The sequence below is a fragment of the Triturus cristatus genome, chromosome 11 (assembly GCF_964204655.1).
Source record: "Triturus cristatus chromosome 11, aTriCri1.1, whole genome shotgun sequence".
Classification (NCBI taxonomy): Eukaryota; Metazoa; Chordata; class Amphibia; order Caudata; family Salamandridae; genus Triturus; species Triturus cristatus.
In genome coordinates this window covers 1,139,698,215-1,139,718,443 of record NC_140594.1, presented here as the reverse complement: position 1 = coordinate 1,139,718,443, position 20,229 = coordinate 1,139,698,215, and the positions used below count along the sequence as shown (strand labels likewise).

The 20,229-nt window shown below is 44.8% G+C and overlaps 7 non-coding genes across 7 annotated transcripts; all 7 read right to left on the bottom strand.

The window, feature by feature from the left end:
* Positions 1-861: 861 nt before the first annotated feature.
* Positions 862-933, bottom strand: TRNAG-CCC (transfer RNA glycine (anticodon CCC)). The gene has a single exon. It is a non-coding gene; the product is annotated as a tRNA-Gly (tRNA).
* A 1,518-nt stretch (positions 934-2,451) lies between these two features.
* TRNAG-CCC (transfer RNA glycine (anticodon CCC)) lies at positions 2,452-2,523 on the bottom strand. The gene has a single exon. It is a non-coding gene; the product is annotated as a tRNA-Gly (tRNA).
* Positions 2,524-5,605: 3,082 nt separating this feature from the next.
* On the bottom strand, positions 5,606-5,677 carry TRNAG-CCC (transfer RNA glycine (anticodon CCC)). The gene has a single exon. It is a non-coding gene; the product is annotated as a tRNA-Gly (tRNA).
* A 4,661-nt stretch (positions 5,678-10,338) lies between these two features.
* Positions 10,339-10,410, bottom strand: TRNAG-CCC (transfer RNA glycine (anticodon CCC)). The gene has a single exon. It is a non-coding gene; the product is annotated as a tRNA-Gly (tRNA).
* A 3,082-nt stretch (positions 10,411-13,492) lies between these two features.
* TRNAG-CCC (transfer RNA glycine (anticodon CCC)) lies at positions 13,493-13,564 on the bottom strand. Its single transcript has one exon. It is a non-coding gene; the product is annotated as a tRNA-Gly (tRNA).
* A 4,669-nt stretch (positions 13,565-18,233) lies between these two features.
* TRNAG-CCC (transfer RNA glycine (anticodon CCC)) lies at positions 18,234-18,305 on the bottom strand. The gene has a single exon. It is a non-coding gene; the product is annotated as a tRNA-Gly (tRNA).
* A 1,516-nt stretch (positions 18,306-19,821) lies between these two features.
* Positions 19,822-19,893, bottom strand: TRNAG-CCC (transfer RNA glycine (anticodon CCC)). The gene has a single exon. It is a non-coding gene; the product is annotated as a tRNA-Gly (tRNA).
* Between the last annotated feature and the right edge of the window lie 336 nt (positions 19,894-20,229).

The following is a 20,229-nucleotide window of genomic DNA, read 5'->3' as shown; positions in this document are numbered from 1 at the left end:
AAGTGGCGAGGGATTGGTGGGTCTCGCTCCTCATTTGCCTAAGCATGCTGCAATGTATGCTGGGTGCAGAAAATCTTCATCTTCTCGTCTCACAGTCAGTCATAACTGAAAGTGCAGACCCTCTTGGGAACTAGCAGTTTCAGGCCTTTACCAAGATAGCAGCTCTCTAACCCTCTCCTCTCTCTTTGATCCTAGCGCTAGCATGCTCAGGATTTGATTTTAACTGGGAGCCAGAGATCTACCCGGTGAGGGCTTGCCCGGTGTGAGGCTTTTGAGCGTTTGGGAGCGTTCGGGACGTGAGAGGACGCTGGACAGGAAATGTTGCCATCTTGAAATATCCAACCTTCCTGCTGTCGTGAGAGGCTCTTTCCATGGACATCTGCCTCTTGGAGTCCTCTCAACTTGCTCTCTGATATAACATTTTGTGAGCTGCAGTTACATCCGATGGCTACAAGGTGGCGCTGCATTCAGGTGAGAGAACAAGTGTGCACAAAATCGTTGGGGACTTTTGCCAGATTCATCGGTGGATCTTGCCTACTTTTATTCACATGCTAGATATTGCCTAGAAATGCTTTTTAATATAGAGATGCTAGAGTTAGAATGTCTGGTCGGGGTTCAGCCCTTTCATTGTCTACCGCCCGCAACATATTTATTACCAGCACATGTGAGTGGTGACTCTGCTTTTTGGAAAATAGCATCTAATAGGACAATGAATTTAGCAGATGGGGCGATCGAGATGCCTGCCTAAGTATTTCATTTTTTTTTTAATTTAACGTCTGATTAATCTGTTCATGATATTTCCGTTTTGTGACATGTTGCATTAAAACAAATCCTGCTTGGAGAACATATAAAAATTTGCACTGCATTGGCCGGGAATCGAACCCAGGTCAACTGCTTGGGAAGCAGCTATGCTCACCACTATACCACCAACGCCCTATGATGTGGTTGCTCTCGGTTCTAAAGATTACAACCCCGAGTTCAATGACTATCTTGCACCAGTTTCAATGGTGCATTTGGTTTAGATACCAACATGAAAAGCAGTAGAAAGTTTCTTGTAGAGGGTAAGGAACTGGGGATTGGAACCAAGGCCAAATCTGTGCAGAAGAGAAGAAATGGAAAGCAGTAGTACAAATTGTGGAAATGAACATATTTAGGCAGCATTGGAAGCAAAGCAGCGAAGAGAAAGAGAGTGCCTTCCATGAAATGCCCAGACGAATGATAAGAGCAGAACGAAAAGGCAAGAATGACATTCAAAGCAGGCCCAGAAAAACGTGTGACGGTCCCACCAGTCATTTATGCTTATAATTGGGTATCTTTACTTTCAAAGTATGGGGTTGATCCTTTGGCGATCACTCGCTTGTATTTCAGCAGAGACAGATAGTTGAGAAGTCTTTTCTCACATAGCTAGCACAAGCCTGCGCTTTTCCTTGCTGGTAGCGTGGAAATGACAGATTGGTTCTCAGAAGAAAAAACAAGAAATATTATAGCAGAGGATGGTTTCGATCCATCGACCTCTGGGTTATGGGCGCAGCACGCTTCTGCTGCGCCACTCTGCTCCCTTGTAAAAGTGTTCTCTTTATGCAGAGGAGGAGCTTTCAGCGAAGTGGCGAGGGATTGGTGGGTCTCGCTCCTCATTTGCCTAAGCATGCTGCAATGTATGCTGGGTGCAGAAAATCTTCATCTTCTCGTCTCACAGTCAGTCATAACTGAAAGTGCAGACCCTCTTGGGAACTAGCAGTTTCAGGCCTTTACCAAGATAGCAGCTCTCTAACCCTCTCCTCTCTCTTTGATCCTAGCGCTAGCATGCTCAGGATTTGATTTTAACTGGGAGCCAGAGATCTACCCGGTGAGGGCTTGCCCGGTGTGAGGCTTTTGAGCGTTTGGGAGCGTTGAGGACGTTGGACAGGAAATGTTGCCATCTTGAAATATCCAACCTTCCTGCTGTCGTGAGAGGCTCTTTCCATGGACATCTGCCTCTTGGAGTCCTCTCAACTTGCTCTCTGATATAACATTTTGTGAGCTGCAGTTACATCCGATGGCTACAAGGTGGCGCTGCATTCAGGTGAGAGAACAAGTGTGCACAAAATAGTTGGGGACTTTGGCCAGATTCATCGGTGGATCTTGCCTACTTTTATTCACATGCTAGATATTGCCTAGAAATGCTTTTTAATATAGAGATGCTAGAGTTAGAATGTCTGGTCGGGGTTCAGCCCTTTCATTGTCTACCGCCCGCAACATATTTATTACCAGCACATGTGAGTGGTGACTCTGCTTTTTGGAAAATAGCATCTAATAGGACAATGAATGTAGCAGATGGGGCGATCGAGATGCCTGCCTAAGTATTTCATTTTTTTTTAATTTAACGTCTGATTAATCTGTTCATGATATTTCCGTTTTGTGACATGTTGCATTAAAACAAATCCTGCTTGGAGAACATATAAAAATTTGCACTGCATTGGCCGGGAATCGAACCCGGGTCAACTGCTTGGGAAGCAGCTATGCTCACCACTATACCACCAACGCCCTATGAAGAGGTTGCTCTCGGTTCTAAAGATTACAACCCCGAGTTCAATGACTATCTTGCACCAGTTTCAATGGTGCATTTGGTTTAGATACCAACATGAAAAGCAGTAGAAAGTTTCTTGTAGAGGGTAAGGAACTGGGGATTGAAACCAAGGCCAAATCTGTGCAGAAGAGAAGAAATGGAAAGCAGTAGTACAAATAGTGGAAATGAACATATTTAGGCAGCATTGGAAGCAAAGCAGCGAAGAGAAAGAGAGTGCCTTCCATGAAATGCCCAGGAGAATGATAAGAGCAGACCGAAAAGGCAAGAATGACATTCAAAGCATGCCCAGAAAAACGTGTGACGGTCCCACCAGTCATTTATGCTTATAATTGGTTATCTTTACTTTCAAAGTATGGGGTTGATCCTTTGGCGATCACTCTCTTGTATTTCAGCAGAGACAGATAGTTGAGAAGTCTTTTCTCACATAGCTAGCACAAGCCTGCGCTTTTCCTTGCTGGTAGCGTGGAAATGACAGATTGGTTCTCAGAAGAAAAAACAAGAAATATTATAGCAGAGGATGGTTTCGATCCATCGACCTCTGGGTTATGGGCCCAGCACGCTTCCGCTGCGCCACTCTGCTCCCTTGTAAAAGTGTTCTCTTTATGCAGAGGAGGAGCTTTCAGCGAAGTGGCGAGGGATTGGTGGGTCTCGCTCCTCATTTGCCTAAGCATGCTGCAATGTATGCTGGGTGCAGAAAATCTTCATCTTCTCGTCTCACAGTCAGTCATAACTGAAAGTGCAGACCCTCTTGGGAACTAGCAGTTTCAGGCCTTTACCAAGATAGCAGCTCTCTAACCCTCTGATCTCTCTTTGATCCTAGCGCTAGCATGCCCAGGATTTGATTTTAACTGGGAGCCAGAGATCTACCCGGTGAGGGCTTGCCCGGTGTGAGGCTTTGTTGCCATCTTGAAATATCCAACCTTCCTGCTGTCGTGAGAGGCTCTTTCCATGGACATCTGCCTCTTGGAGTCCTCTCAACTTGCTCTCTGATATAACATTTTGTGAGCTGCAGTTACATCCGATGGCTACAAGGTGGCGCTGCATTCAGGTGAGAGAACAAGTGTGCACAAAATCGTTGGGGACTTTTGCCAGATTCATCGGTGGATCTTGCCTACTTTTATTCACATGCTAGATATTGCCTAGAAATGCTTTTTAATATAGAGATGCTAGAGTTAGAATGTCTGGTCGGGGTTCAGCCCTTTCATTGTCTACCGCCCGCAACATATTTATTACCAGCACATGTGAGTGGTGACTCTGCTTTTTGGAAAATAGCATCTAATAGGAAAATGAATGTAGCAGATGGGGCGATCGAGATGCCTGCCTAAGTATTTCATTTTTTTTTTAATTTAACGTCTGCTTAATCTCTTCATGATATTTCCGTTTTGTGACATGTTGCATTAAAACAAATCCTGCTTGGAGAACATATAAAAATTTGCACTGCATTGGCCGGGAATCGAACCCGGGTCAACTGCTTGGGCAGCAGCTATGCTCACCACTATACCACCAACGCCCTATGATGTGGTTGCTCTCGGTTCTAAAGATTACAACCCCGAGTTCAATGACTATCTTGCACCAGTTTCAATGGTGCATTTGGTTTAGATACCAACATGAAAAGCAGTAGAAAGTTTCTTGTAGAGGGTAAGAAACTGGGGATTGAAACCAAGGCCAAATCTGTGCAGAAGAGAAGAAATGGAAAGCAGTAGTACAAATAGTGGAAATGAACATATTTAGGCAGCATTGGAAGCAAAGCAGCGAAGAGAAAGAGAGTGCCTTCCATGAAATGCCCAGGAGAATGATAAGAGCAGAACGAAAAGGCAAGAATGACATTCAAAGCATGCCCAGAAAAACGTGTGACGGTCCCACCAGTCATTTATGCTTATAATTGGGTATCTTTACTTTCAAAGTATGGGGTTGATCCTTTGGCGATCACTCTCTTGTATTTCAGCAGAGACAGATAGTTGAGAAGTCTTTTCTCACATAGCTAGCACAAGCCTGCGCTTTTCCTTGCTGGTAGCGTGGAAATGACAGATTGGTTCTCAGAAGAAAAAACAAGAAATATTATAGCAGAGGATGCTTTCGATCCATCGACCTCTGGGTTATGGGCCCAGCACGCTTCCGCTGCGCCACTCTGCTCCTTTGTAAAAGTGTTCTCTTTATGCAGAGGAGGAGCTTTCAGCGAAGTGGCGAGGGATTGGTGGGTCTCGCTCCTCATTTGCCTAAGCATGCTGCAATGTATGCTGGGTGCAGAAAATCTTCATCTTCTCGTCTCACAGTCAGTCATAACTGAAAGTGCAGACCCTCTTGGGAACTAGCAGTTTCAGGCCTTTACCAAGATAGCAGCTCTTTAACCCTCTCCTCTCTCTTTGATCCTAGCGCTAGCATGCTCAGGATTTGATTTTAACTGGGAGCCAGAGATCTACCCGGTGAGGGCTTGCCCGGTGTGAGGCTTTTGAGCGTTTGGGAGCGTTCGGGACGTGAGAGGACGCTGGACAGGAAATGTTGCCATCTTGAAATATCCAACCTTCCTGCTGTCGTGAGAGGCTCTTTCCATGGACATCTGCCTCTTGGAGTCCTCTCAACTTGCTCTCTGATATAACATTTTGTGAGCTGCAGTTACATCCGATGGCTACAAGGTGGCGCTGCATTCAGGTGAGAGAACAAGTGTGCACAAAATCGTTGGGGACTTTTGCCAGATTCATCGGTGGATCTTGCCTACTTTTATTCACATGCTAGATATTGCCTAGAAATGCTTTTTAATGTAGAGATGCTAGAGTTAGAATGTCTGGTCGGGGTTCAGCCCTTTCATTGTCTACCGCCCGCAACATATTTATTACCAGCACATGTGAGTGGTGACTCTGCTTTTTGGAAAATAGCATCTAATAGGACAATGAATTTAGCAGATGGGGCGATCGAGATGCCTGCCTAAGTATTTCATTTTTTTTTTAATTTAACGTCTGATTAATCTGTTCATGATATTTCCGTTTTGTGACATGTTGCATTAAAACAAATCCTGCTTGGAGAACATATAAAAATTTGCACTGCATTGGCCGGGAATCGAACCCAGGTCAACTGCTTGGGAAGCAGCTATGCTCACCACTATACCACCAACGCCCTATGATGTGGTTGCTCTCGGTTCTAAAGATTACAACCCCGAGTTCAATGACTATCTTGCACCAGTTTCAATGGTGCATTTGGTTTAGATACCAACATGAAAAGCAGTAGAAAGTTTCTTGTAGAGGGTAAGGAACTGGGGATTGGAACCAAGGCCAAATCTGTGCAGAAGAGAAGAAATGGAAAGCAGTAGTACAAATAGTGGAAATGAACATATTTAGGCAGCATTGGAAGCAAAGCAGCGAAGAGAAAGAGAGTGCCTTCCATGAAATGCCCAGGAGAATGATAAGAGCAGAACGAAAAGGCAAGAATGACATTCAAAGCAGGCCCAGAAAAACGTGTGACGGTCCCACCAGTCATTTATGCTTATAATTGGGTATCTTTACTTTCAAAGTATGGGGTTGATCCTTTGGCGATCACTCGCTTGTATTTCAGCAGAGACAGATAGTTGAGAAGTCTTTTCTCACATAGCTAGCACAAGCCTGCGCTTTTCCTTGCTGGTAGCGTGGAAATGACAGATTGGTTCTCAGAAGAAAAAACAAGAAATATTATAGCAGAGGATGGTTTCGATCCATCGACCTCTGGGTTATGGGCGCAGCACGCTTCCGCTGCGCCACTCTGCTCCCTTGTAAAAGTGTTCTCTTTATGCAGAGGAGGAGCTTTCAGCGAAGTGGCGAGGGATTGGTGGGTCTCGCTCCTCATTTGCCTAAGCATGCTGCAATGTATGCTGGGTGCAGAAAATCTTCATCTTCTCGTCTCACAGTCAGTCATAACTGAAAGTGCAGACCCTCTTGGGAACTAGCAGTTTCAGGCCTTTACCAAGATAGCAGCTCTCTAACCCTCTCCTCTCTCTTTGATCCTAGCGCTAGCATGCTCAGGATTTGATTTTAACTGGGAGCCAGAGATCTACCCGGTGAGGGCTTGCCCGGTGTGAGGCTTTGTTGCCATCTTGAAATATCCAACCTTCCTGCTGTCGTGAGAGGCTCTTTCCATGGACATCTGCCTCTTGGAGTCCTCTCAACTTGCTCTCTGATATAACATTTTGTGAGCTGCAGTTACATCCGATGGCTACAAGGTGGCGCTGCATTCAGGTGAGAGAACAAGTGTGCACAAAATCGTTGGGGACTTTTGCCAGATTCATCGGTGGATCTTGCCTACTTTTATTCACATGCTAGATATTGCCTAGAAATGCTTTTTAATATAGAGATGCTAGAGTTAGAATGTCTGGTCGGGGTTCAGCCCTTTCATTGTCTACCGCCCGCAACATATTTATTACCAGCACATGTGAGTGGTGACTCTGCTTTTTGGAAAATAGCATCTAATAGGAAAATGAATGTAGCAGATGGGGCGATCGAGATGCCTGCCTAAGTATTTAATTTTTTTTTTAATTTAACGTCTGCTTAATCTGTTCATGATATTTCCGTTTTGTGACATGTTGCATTAAAACAAATCCTGCTTGGAGAACATATAAAAATTTGCACTGCATTGGCCGGGAATCGAACCCGGGTCAACTGCTTGGGCAGCAGCTATGCTCACCACTATACCACCAACGCCCTATGAAGTGGTTGCTCTCGGTTCTAAAGATTACAACCCCGAGTTCAATGACTATCTTGCACCAGTTTCAATGGTGCATTTGGTTTAGATACCAACATGAAAAGCAGTAGAAAGTTTCTTGTAGAGGGTAAGAAACTGGGGATTGAAACCAAGGCCAAATCTGTGCAGAAGAGAAGAAATGGAAAGCAGTAGTACAAATAGTGGAAATGAACATATTTAGGCAGCATTGGAAGCAAAGCAGCGAAGAGAAAGAGAGTGCCTTCCATGAAATGCCCAGGAGAATGATAAGAGCAGAACGAAAAGGCAAGAATGACATTCAAAGCATGCCCAGAAAAACGTGTGACGGTCCCACCAGTCATTTATGCTTATAATTGGGTATCTTTACTTTCAAAGTATGGGGTTGATCCTTTGGCGATCACTCTCTTGTATTTCAGCAGAGACAGATAGTTGAGAAGTCTTTTCTCACATAGCTAGCACAAGCCTGCGCTTTTCCTTGCTGGTAGCGTGGAAATGACAGATTGGTTCTCAGAAGAAAAAACAAGAAATATTATAGCAGAGGATGGTTTCGATCCATCGACCTCTGGGTTATGGGCCCAGCACGCTTCCGCTGCGCCACTCTGCTCCCTTGTAAAAGTGTTCTCTTTATGCAGAGGAGGAGCTTTCAGCGAAGTGGCGAGGGATTGGTGGGTCTCGCTCCTCATTTGCCTAAGCATGCTGCAATGTATGCTGGGTGCAGAAAATCTTCATCTTCTCGTCTCACAGTCAGTCATAACTGAAAGTGCAGACCCTCTTGGGAACTAGCAGTTTCAGGCCTTTACCAAGATAGCAGCTCTCTAACCCTCTCCTCTCTCTTTGATCCTAGCGCTAGCATGCTCAGGATTTGATTTTAACTGGGAGCCAGAGATCTACCCGGTGAGGGCGAGGCTTTTGAGCGTTTGGGAGCGTTCGGGACGTGAGGACGTTGGACAGGAAATGTTGCCATCTTGAAATATCCAACCTTCCTGCTGTCGTGAGAGGCTCTTTCCATGGACATCTGCCTCTTGGAGTCCTCTCAACTTGCTCTCTGATATAACATTTTGTGAGCTGCAGTTACATCCGATGGCTACAAGGTGGCGCTGCATTCAGGTGAGAGAACAAGTGTGCACAAAATCGTTGGGGACTTTTGCCAGATTCATCGGTGGATCTTGCCTACTTTTATTCACATGCTAGATATTGCCTAGAAATGCTTTTTAATATAGAGATGCTAGAGTTAGAATGTCTGGTCGGGGTTCAGCCCTTTCATTGTCTACCGCCCGCAACATATTTATTACCAGCACATGTGAGTGGTGACTCTGCTTTTTGGAAAATAGCATCTAATAGGAAAATGAATGTAGCAGATGGGGCGATCGAGATGCCTGCCTAAGTATTTCATTTTTTTTTTAATTTAACGTCTGCTTAATCTGTTCATGATATTTCCGTTTTGTGACATGTTGCATTAAAACAAATCCTGCTTGGAGAACATATAAAAATTTGCTCTGCATTGGCCGGGAATCGAACCCGGGTCAACTGCTTGGGCAGCAGCTATGCTCACCACTATACCACCAACGACCCTATGATGTGGTCGCTCTCGGTTCTAAAGATTACAACCCCGAGTTCAATGACTATCTTGCACCAGTTTCAATGGTGCATTTGGTTTAGATACCAACATGAAAAGCAGTAGAAAGTTTCTTGTAGAGGGTAAGAAACTGGGGATTGAAACCAAGGCCAAATCTGTGCAGAAGAGAAGAAATGGAAAGCAGTAGTACAAATAGTGGAAATGAACATATTTAGGCAGCATTGGAAGCAAAGCAGCGAAGAGAAAGAGAGTGCCTTCAATGAAATGCCCAGGAGAATGATAAGAGCAGAACGAAAAGGCAAGAATGACATTCAAAGCATGCCCAGAAAAACGTGTGACGGTCCCACCAGTCATTTATGCTTATAATTGGGTATCTTTACTTTCAAAGTATGGGGTTGATCCTTTGGCGATCACTCTCTTGTATTTCAGCAGAGACAGATAGTTGAGAAGTCTTTTCTCACATAGCTAGCACAAGCCTGCGCTTTTCCTTGCTGGTAGCGTGGAAATGACAGATTGGTTCTCAGAAGAAAAAACAAGAAATATTATAGCAGAGGATGCTTTCGATCCATCGACCTCTGGGTTATGGGCCCAGCACGCTTCCGCTGCGCCACTCTGCTCCCTTGTAAAAGTGTTCTCTTTATGCAGAGGAGGAGCTTTCAGCGAAGTGGCGAGGGATTGGTGGGTCTCGCTCCTCATTTGCCTAAGCATGCTGCAATGTATGCTGGGTGCAGAAAATCTTCATCTTCTCGTCTCACAGTCAGTCATAACTGAAAGTGCAGACCCTCTTGGGAACTAGCAGTTTCAGGCCTTTACCAAGATAGCAGCTCTCTAACCCTCTCCTCTCTCTTTGATCCTAGCGCTAGCATGCTCAGGATTTGATTTTAACTGGGAGCCAGAGATCTACCCGGTGAGGGCTTGCCCGGTGTGAGGCTTTTGAGCGTTTGGGAGCGTTGAGGACGTTGGACAGGAAATGTTGCCATCTTGAAATATCCAACCTTCCTGCTGTCGTGAGAGGCTCTTTCCATGGACATCTGCCTCTTGGAGTCCTCTCAACTTGCTCTCTGATATAACATTTTGTGAGCTGCAGTTACATCCGATGGCTACAAGGTGGCGCTGCATTCAGGTGAGAGAACAAGTGTGCACAAAATAGTTGGGGACTTTGGCCAGATTCATCGGTGGATCTTGCCTACTTTTATTCACATGCTAGATATTGCCTAGAAATGCTTTTTAATATAGAGATGCTAGAGTTAGAATGTCTGGTCGGGGTTCAGCCCTTTCATTGTCTACCGCCCGCAACATATTTATTACCAGCACATGTGAGTGGTGACTCTGCTTTTTGGAAAATAGCATCTAATAGGACAATGAATGTAGCAGATGGGGCGATCGAGATGCCTGCCTAAGTATTTCATTTTTTTTTTAATTTAACGTCTGATTAATCTGTTCATGATATTTCCGTTTTGTGACATGTTGCATTAAAACAAATCCTGCTTGGAGAACATATAAAAATTTGCACTGCATTGGCCGGGAATCGAACCCGGGTCAACTGCTTGGGAAGCAGCTATGCTCACCACTATACCACCAACGCCCTATGATGAGGTTGCTCTCGGTTCTAAAGATTACAACCCCGAGTTCAATGACTATCTTGCACCAGTTTCAATGGTGCATTTGGTTTAGATACCAACATGAAAAGCAGTAGAAAGTTTCTTGTAGAGGGTAAGGAACTGGGGATTGAAACCAAGGCCAAATCTGTGCAGAAGAGAAGAAATGGAAAGCAGTAGTACAAATAGTGGAAATGAACATATTTAGGCAGCATTGGAAGCAAAGCAGCGAAGAGAAAGAGAGTGCCTTCCATGAAATGCCCAGGAGAATGATAAGAGCAGACCGAAAAGGCAAGAATGACATTCAAAGCATGCCCAGAAAAACGTGTGACGGTCCCACCAGTCATTTATGCTTATAATTGGTTATCTTTACTTTCAAAGTATGGGGTTGATCCTTTGGCGATCACTCTCTTGTATTTCAGCAGAGACAGATAGTTGAGAAGTCTTTTCTCACATAGCTAGCACAAGCCTGCGCTTTTCCTTGCTGGTAGCGTGGAAATGACAGATTGGTTCTCAGAAGAAAAAACAAGAAATATTATAGCAGAGGATGGTTTCGATCCATCGACCTCTGGGTTATGGGCCCAGCACGCTTCCGCTGCGCCACTCTGCTCCCTTGTAAAAGTGTTCTCTTTATGCAGAGGAGGAGCTTTCAGCGAAGTGGCGAGGGATTGGTGGGTCTCGCTCCTCATTTGCCTAAGCATGCTGCAATGTATGCTGGGTGCAGAAAATCTTCATCTTCTCGTCTCACAGTCAGTCATAACTGAAAGTGCAGACCCTCTTGGGAACTAGCAGTTTCAGGCCTTTACCAAGATAGCAGCTCTCTAACCCTCTGATCTCTCTTTGATCCTAGCGCTAGCATGCCCAGGATTTGATTTTAACTGGGAGCCAGAGATCTACCCGGTGAGGGCTTGCCCGGTGTGAGGCTTTGTTGCCATCTTGAAATATCCAACCTTCCTGCTGTCGTGAGAGGCTCTTTCCATGGACATCTGCCTCTTGGAGTCCTCTCAACTTGCTCTCTGATATAACATTTTGTGAGCTGCAGTTACATCCGATGGCTACAAGGTGGCGCTGCATTCAGGTGAGAGAACAAGTGTGCACAAAATCGTTGGGGACTTTTGCCAGATTCATCGGTGGATCTTGCCTACTTTTATTCACATGCTAGATATTGCCTAGAAATGCTTTTTAATATAGAGATGCTAGAGTTAGAATGTCTGGTCGGGGTTCAGCCCTTTCATTGTCTACCGCCCGCAACATATTTATTACCAGCACATGTGAGTGGTGACTCTGCTTTTTGGAAAATAGCATCTAATAGGAAAATGAATGTAGCAGATGGGGCGATCGAGATGCCTGCCTAAGTATTTCATTTTTTTTTTAATTTAACGTCTGCTTAATCTCTTCATGATATTTCCGTTTTGTGACATGTTGCATTAAAACAAATCCTGCTTGGAGAACATATAAAAATTTGCACTGCATTGGCCGGGAATCGAACCCGGGTCAACTGCTTGGGCAGCAGCTATGCTCACCACTATACCACCAACGCCCTATGATGTGGTTGCTCTCGGTTCTAAAGATTACAACCCCGAGTTCAATGACTATCTTGCACCAGTTTCAATGGTGCATTTGGTTTAGATACCAACATGAAAAGCAGTAGAAAGTTTCTTGTAGAGGGTAAGAAACTGGGGATTGAAACCAAGGCCAAATCTGTGCAGAAGAGAAGAAATGGAAAGCAGTAGTACAAATAGTGGAAATGAACATATTTAGGCAGCATTGGAAGCAAAGCAGCGAAGAGAAAGAGAGTGCCTTCCATGAAATGCCCAGGAGAATGATAAGAGCAGAACGAAAAGGCAAGAATGACATTCAAAGCATGCCCAGAAAAACGTGTGACGGTCCCACCAGTCATTTATGCTTATAATTGGGTATCTTTACTTTCAAAGTATGGGGTTGATCCTTTGGCGATCACTCTCTTGTATTTCAGCAGAGACAGATAGTTGAGAAGTCTTTTCTCACATAGCTAGCACAAGCCTGCGCTTTTCCTTGCTGGTAGCGTGGAAATGACAGATTGGTTCTCAGAAGAAAAAACAAGAAATATTATAGCAGAGGATGCTTTCGATCCATCGACCTCTGGGTTATGGGCCCAGCACGCTTCCGCTGCGCCACTCTGCTCCTTTGTAAAAGTGTTCTCTTTATGCAGAGGAGGAGCTTTCAGCGAAGTGGCGAGGGATTGGTGGGTCTCGCTCCTCATTTGCCTAAGCATGCTGCAATGTATGCTGGGTGCAGAAAATCTTCATCTTCTCGTCTCACAGTCAGTCATAACTGAAAGTGCAGACCCTCTTGGGAACTAGCAGTTTCAGGCCTTTACCAAGATAGCAGCTCTTTAACCCTCTCCTCTCTCTTTGATCCTAGCGCTAGCATGCTCAGGATTTGATTTTAACTGGGAGCCAGAGATCTACCCGGTGAGGGCTTGCCCGGTGTGAGGCTTTTGAGCGTTTGGGAGCGTTCGGGACGTGAGAGGACGCTGGACAGGAAATGTTGCCATCTTGAAATATCCAACCTTCCTGCTGTCGTGAGAGGCTCTTTCCATGGACATCTGCCTCTTGGAGTCCTCTCAACTTGCTCTCTGATATAACATTTTGTGAGCTGCAGTTACATCCGATGGCTACAAGGTGGCGCTGCATTCAGGTGAGAGAACAAGTGTGCACAAAATCGTTGGGGACTTTTGCCAGATTCATCGGTGGATCTTGCCTACTTTTATTCACATGCTAGATATTGCCTAGAAATGCTTTTTAATGTAGAGATGCTAGAGTTAGAATGTCTGGTCGGGGTTCAGCCCTTTCATTGTCTACCGCCCGCAACATATTTATTACCAGCACATGTGAGTGGTGACTCTGCTTTTTGGAAAATAGCATCTAATAGGACAATGAATTTAGCAGATGGGGCGATCGAGATGCCTGCCTAAGTATTTCATTTTTTTTTTAATTTAACGTCTGATTAATCTGTTCATGATATTTCCGTTTTGTGACATGTTGCATTAAAACAAATCCTGCTTGGAGAACATATAAAAATTTGCACTGCATTGGCCGGGAATCGAACCCAGGTCAACTGCTTGGGAAGCAGCTATGCTCACCACTATACCACCAACGCCCTATGATGTGGTTGCTCTCGGTTCTAAAGATTACAACCCCGAGTTCAATGACTATCTTGCACCAGTTTCAATGGTGCATTTGGTTTAGATACCAACATGAAAAGCAGTAGAAAGTTTCTTGTAGAGGGTAAGGAACTGGGGATTGGAACCAAGGCCAAATCTGTGCAGAAGAGAAGAAATGGAAAGCAGTAGTACAAATAGTGGAAATGAACATATTTAGGCAGCATTGGAAGCAAAGCAGCGAAGAGAAAGAGAGTGCCTTCCATGAAATGCCCAGGAGAATGATAAGAGCAGAACGAAAAGGCAAGAATGACATTCAAAGCAGGCCCAGAAAAACGTGTGACGGTCCCACCAGTCATTTATGCTTATAATTGGGTATCTTTACTTTCAAAGTATGGGGTTGATCCTTTGGCGATCACTCGCTTGTATTTCAGCAGAGACAGATAGTTGAGAAGTCTTTTCTCACATAGCTAGCACAAGCCTGCGCTTTTCCTTGCTGGTAGCGTGGAAATGACAGATTGGTTCTCAGAAGAAAAAACAAGAAATATTATAGCAGAGGATGGTTTCGATCCATCGACCTCTGGGTTATGGGCGCAGCACGCTTCCGCTGCGCCACTCTGCTCCCTTGTAAAAGTGTTCTCTTTATGCAGAGGAGGAGCTTTCAGCGAAGTGGCGAGGGATTGGTGGGTCTCGCTCCTCATTTGCCTAAGCATGCTGCAATGTATGCTGGGTGCAGAAAATCTTCATCTTCTCGTCTCACAGTCAGTCATAACTGAAAGTGCAGACCCTCTTGGGAACTAGCAGTTTCAGGCCTTTACCAAGATAGCAGCTCTCTAACCCTCTCCTCTCTCTTTGATCCTAGCGCTAGCATGCTCAGGATTTGATTTTAACTGGGAGCCAGAGATCTACCCGGTGAGGGCTTGCCCGGTGTGAGGCTTTGTTGCCATCTTGAAATATCCAACCTTCCTGCTGTCGTGAGAGGCTCTTTCCATGGACATCTGCCTCTTGGAGTCCTCTCAACTTGCTCTCTGATATAACATTTTGTGAGCTGCAGTTACATCCGATGGCTACAAGGTGGCGCTGCATTCAGGTGAGAGAACAAGTGTGCACAAAATCGTTGGGGACTTTTGCCAGATTCATCGGTGGATCTTGCCTACTTTTATTCACATGCTAGATATTGCCTAGAAATGCTTTTTAATATAGAGATGCTAGAGTTAGAATGTCTGGTCGGGGTTCAGCCCTTTCATTGTCTACCGCCCGCAACATATTTATTACCAGCACATGTGAGTGGTGACTCTGCTTTTTGGAAAATAGCATCTAATAGGAAAATGAATGTAGCAGATGGGGCGATCGAGATGCCTGCCTAAGTATTTAATTTTTTTTTTAATTTAACGTCTGCTTAATCTGTTCATGATATTTCCGTTTTGTGACATGTTGCATTAAAACAAATCCTGCTTGGAGAACATATAAAAATTTGCACTGCATTGGCCGGGAATCGAACCCGGGTCAACTGCTTGGGCAGCAGCTATGCTCACCACTATACCACCAACGCCCTATGAAGTGGTTGCTCTCGGTTCTAAAGATTACAACCCCGAGTTCAATGACTATCTTGCACCAGTTTCAATGGTGCATTTGGTTTAGATACCAACATGAAAAGCAGTAGAAAGTTTCTTGTAGAGGGTAAGAAACTGGGGATTGAAACCAAGGCCAAATCTGTGCAGAAGAGAAGAAATGGAAAGCAGTAGTACAAATAGTGGAAATGAACATATTTAGGCAGCATTGGAAGCAAAGCAGCGAAGAGAAAGAGAGTGCCTTCCATGAAATGCCCAGGAGAATGATAAGAGCAGAACGAAAAGGCAAGAATGACATTCAAAGCATGCCCAGAAAAACGTGTGACGGTCCCACCAGTCATTTATGCTTATAATTGGGTATCTTTACTTTCAAAGTATGGGGTTGATCCTTTGGCGATCACTCTCTTGTATTTCAGCAGAGACAGATAGTTGAGAAGTCTTTTCTCACATAGCTAGCACAAGCCTGCGCTTTTCCTTGCTGGTAGCGTGGAAATGACAGATTGGTTCTCAGAAGAAAAAACAAGAAATATTATAGCAGAGGATGCTTTCGATCCATCGACCTCTGGGTTATGGGCCCAGCACGCTTCCGCTGCGCCACTCTGCTCCCTTGTAAAAGTGTTCTCTTTATGCAGAGGAGGAGCTTTCAGCGAAGTGGCGAGGGATTGGTGGGTCTCGCTCCTCATTTGCCTAAGCATGCTGCAATGTATGCTGGGTGCAGAAAATCTTCATCTTCTCGTCTCACAGTCAGTCATAACTGAAAGTGCAGACCCTCTTGGGAACTAGCAGTTTCAGGCCTTTACCAAGATAGCAGCTCTCTAACCCTCTCCTCTCTCTTTGATCCTAGCGCTAGCATGCTCAGGATTTGATTTTAACTGGGAGCCAGAGATCTACCCGGTGAGGGCGAGGCTTTTGAGCGTTTGGGAGCGTTCGGGACGTGAGGACATTGGACAGGAAATGTTGCCATCTTGAAATATCCAACCTTCCTGCTGTCGTGAGAGGCTCTTTCCATGGACATCTGCCTCTTGGAGTCCTCTCAACTTGCTCTCTGATATAACATTTTGTGAGCTGCAGTTACATCCGATGGCTACAAGGTGGCGCTGCATTCAGGTGAGAGAACAAGTGTGCACAAAATCGTTGGGGACTTTTGCCAGATTCATCGGTGGATCTTGCCTACTTTTATTCACATGCTAGATATTGCCTAGAAATGCTTTTTAATATAGAGATGCTAGAGTTAGAATGTCTGGTCGGGGTTCAGCCCTTTCATTGTCTACCGCCCGCAACATATTTATTACCAGCACATGTGAGTGGTGACTCTGCTTTTTGGAAAATAGCATCTAATAGGAAAATGAATGTAGCAGATGGGGCGATCGAGATGCCTGCCTAAGTATTTCATTTTTTTTTTAATTTAACGTCTGCTTAATCTGTTCATGATATTTCCGTTTTGTGACATGTTGCATTAAAACAAATCCTGCTTGGAGAACATATAAAAATTTGCTCTGCATTGGCCGGGAATCGAACCCGGGTCAACTGCTTGGGCAGCAGCTATGCTCACCACTATACCACCAACGACCCTATGATGTGGTCGCTCTCGGTTCTAAAGATTACAACCCCGAGTTCAATGACTATCTTGCACCAGTTTCAATGGTGCATTTGGTTTAGATACCAACATGAAAAGCAGTAGAAAGTTTCTTGTAGAGGGTAAGAAACTGGGGATTGAAACCAAGGCCAAATCTGTGCAGAAGAGAAGAAATGGAAAGCAGTAGTACAAATAGTGGAAATGAACATATTTAGGCAGCATTGGAAGCAAAGCAGCGAAGAGAAAGAGAGTGCCTTCAATGAAATGCCCAGGAGAATGATAAGAGCAGAACGAAAAGGCAAGAATGACATTCAAAGCATGCCCAGAAAAACGTGTGACGGTCCCACCAGTCATTTATGCTTATAATTGGGTATCTTTACTTTCAAAGTATGGGGTTGATCCTTTGGCGATCACTCTCTTGTATTTCAGCAGAGACAGATAGTTGAGAAGTCTTTTCTCACATAGCTAGCACAAGCCTGCGCTTTTCCTTGCTGGTAGCGTGGAAATGACAGATTGGTTCTCAGAAGAAAAAACAAGAAATATTATAGCAGAGGATGCTTTCGATCCATCGACCTCTGGGTTATGGGCCCAGCACGCTTCCGCTGCGCCACTCCGCTCCCTTGTAAAAGTGTTCTCTTTATGCAGAGGAGGAGCTTTCAGCGAAGTGGCGAGGGATTGGTGGGTCTCGCTCCTCATTTGCCTAAGCATGCTGCAATGTATGCTGGGTGCAGAAAATCTTCATCTTCTCGTCTCACAGTCAGTCATAACTGAAAGTGCAGACCCTCTTGGGAACTAGCAGTTTCAGGCCTTTACCAAGATAGCAGCTCTCTAACCCTCTCCTCTCTCTTTGATCCTAGCGCTAGCATGCTCAGGATTTGATTTTAACTGGGAGCCAGAGATCTACCCGGTGAGGGCTTGCCCGGTGTGAGGCTTTTGAGCGTTTGGGAGCGTTCGGGACGTGAGGACATTGGACAGGAAATGTTGCCATCTTGAAATATCCAACCTTCCTGCTGTCGTGAGAGGCTCTTTCCATGGACATCTGCCTCTTGGAGTCCTCTCAACTTGCTCTCTGATATAACATTTTGTGAGCTGCAGTTACATCCGATGGCTACAAGGTGGCGCTGCATTCAGGTGAGAGAACAAGTGTGCACAAAATCGTTGGGGACTTTTGCCCGATTCATCGGTGGATCTTGCCTACTTTTATTCACATGCTAGATATTGCCTAGAAATGCTTTTTAATATAGAGATGCTAGAGTTAGAATGTCTGGTCGGGGTTCAGCCCTTTCATTGTCTACCGCCCGCAACATATTTATTACCAGCACATGTGAGTGGTGACTCTGCTTTTTGGAAAATAGCATCTAATAGGACAATGAATGTAGCAGATGGGGCGATCGAGATGCCTGCCTAAGTATTTCATTTTTTTTTTAATTTAACGTCTGATTAATCTGTTCATGATATTTCCGTTTTGTGACATGTTGCATTAAAACAAATCCTGCTTGGAGAACATATAAAAATTTGCACTGCATTGGCCGGGAATCGAACCCGGGTCAACTGCTTGGGAAGCAGCTATGCTCACCACTATACCACCAACGCCCTATGATGTGGTTGCTCTCGGTTCTAAAGATTACAACGCCGAGTTCAATGACTATCTTGCACCAGTTTCAATGGTGCATTTGGTTTAGATACCAACATGAAAAGCAGTAGAAAGTTTCTTGTAGAGGGTAAGGAACTGGGGATTGAAACCAAGGCCAAATCTGTGCAGAAGAGAAGAAATGGAAAGCAGTAGTACAAATAGTGGAAATGAACATATTTAGGCAGCATTGGAAGCAAAGCAGCGAAGAGAAAGAGAGTGCCTTCCATGAAATGCCCAGGAGAATGATAAGAGCAGAACGAAAAGGCAAGAATGACATTCAAAGCATGCCCAGAAAAACGTGTGACGGTCCCACCAGTCATTTATGCTTATAATTGGGTATCTTTACTTTCAAAGTATGGGGTTGATCCTTTGACGATCACTCTCTTGTATTTCAGCAGAGACAGATAGTTGAGAAGTCTTTTCTCACATAGCTAGCACAAGCCTGCGCTTTTCCTTGCTGGTAGCGTGGAAATGACAGATTGGTTCTCAGAAGAAAAAACAAGAAATATCATAGCAGAGGATGGTTTCGATCCATCGACCTCTGGGTTATGGGCCCAGCACGCTTCCGCTGCGCCACTCTGCTCCCTTGTAAAAGTGTTCTCTTTATGCAGAGGAGGAGCTTTCAGCGAAGTGGCGAGGGATTGGTGGGTCTCGCTCCTCATTTGCCTAAGCATGCTGCAATGTATGCTGGGTGCAGAAAATCTTCATCTTCTCGTCTCACAGTCAGTCATAACTGAAAGTGCAGACCCTCTTGGGAACTAGCAGTTTCAGGCCTTTACCAAGATAGCAGCTCTCTAACCCTCTCCTCTCTCTTTGATCCTAGCGCTAGCATGCTCAGGATTTGATTTTAACTGGGAGCCAGAGATCTACCCGGTGAGGGCGAGGCTTTTGAGCGTTTGGGAGCGTTCGGGACGTGAGGACGTTGGACAGGAAATGTTGCCATCTTGAAATATCCAACCTTCCTGCTGTCGTGAGAGGCTCTTTCCATGGACATCTGCCTCTTGGAGTCCTCTCAACTTGCTCTCTGATATAACATTTTGTGAGCTGCAGTTACATCCGATGGCTACAAGGTGGCGCTGCATTCAGGTGAGAGAACAAGTGTGCACAAAATCGTTGGGGACTTTTGCCAGATTCATCGGTGGATCTTGCCTACTTTTATTCACATGCTAGATATTGCCTAGAAATGCTTTTTAATATAGAGATGCTAGAGTTAGAATGTCTGGTCGGGGTTCAGCCCTTTCATTGTCTACCGCCCGCAACATATTTATTACCAGCACATGTGAGTGGTGACTCTGCTTTTTGGAAAATAGCATCTAATAGGACAATGAATGTAGCAGATGGGGCGATCGAGATGCCTGCCTAAGTATTTCATTTTTTTTTTAATTTAACGTCTGATTAATCTGTTCATGATATTTCCGTTTTGTGACATGTTGCATTAAAACAAATCCTGCTTGGAGAACATATAAAAATTTGCACTGCATTGGCCGGGAATCGAACCCGGGTCAACTGCTTGGGAAGCAGCTATGCTCACCACTATACCACCAACGCCCTATGATGTGGTTGCTCTCGGTTCTAAAGATTACAACCCCGAGTTCAATGACTATCTTGCACCAGTTTCAATGGTGCATTTGGTTTAGATACCAACATGAAAAGCAGTAGAAAGTTTCTTGTAGAGGGTAAGGAACTGGGGATTGAAACCAAGGCCAAATCTGTGCAGAAGAGAAGAAATGGAAAGCAGTAGTACAAATAGTGGAAATGAACATATTTAGGCAGCATTGGAAGCAAAGCAGCGAAGAGAAAGAGAGTGCCTTCCATGAAATGCCCAGGAGAATGATAATAGCAGAACGAAAAGGCAAGAATGACATTCAAAGCATGCCCAGAAAA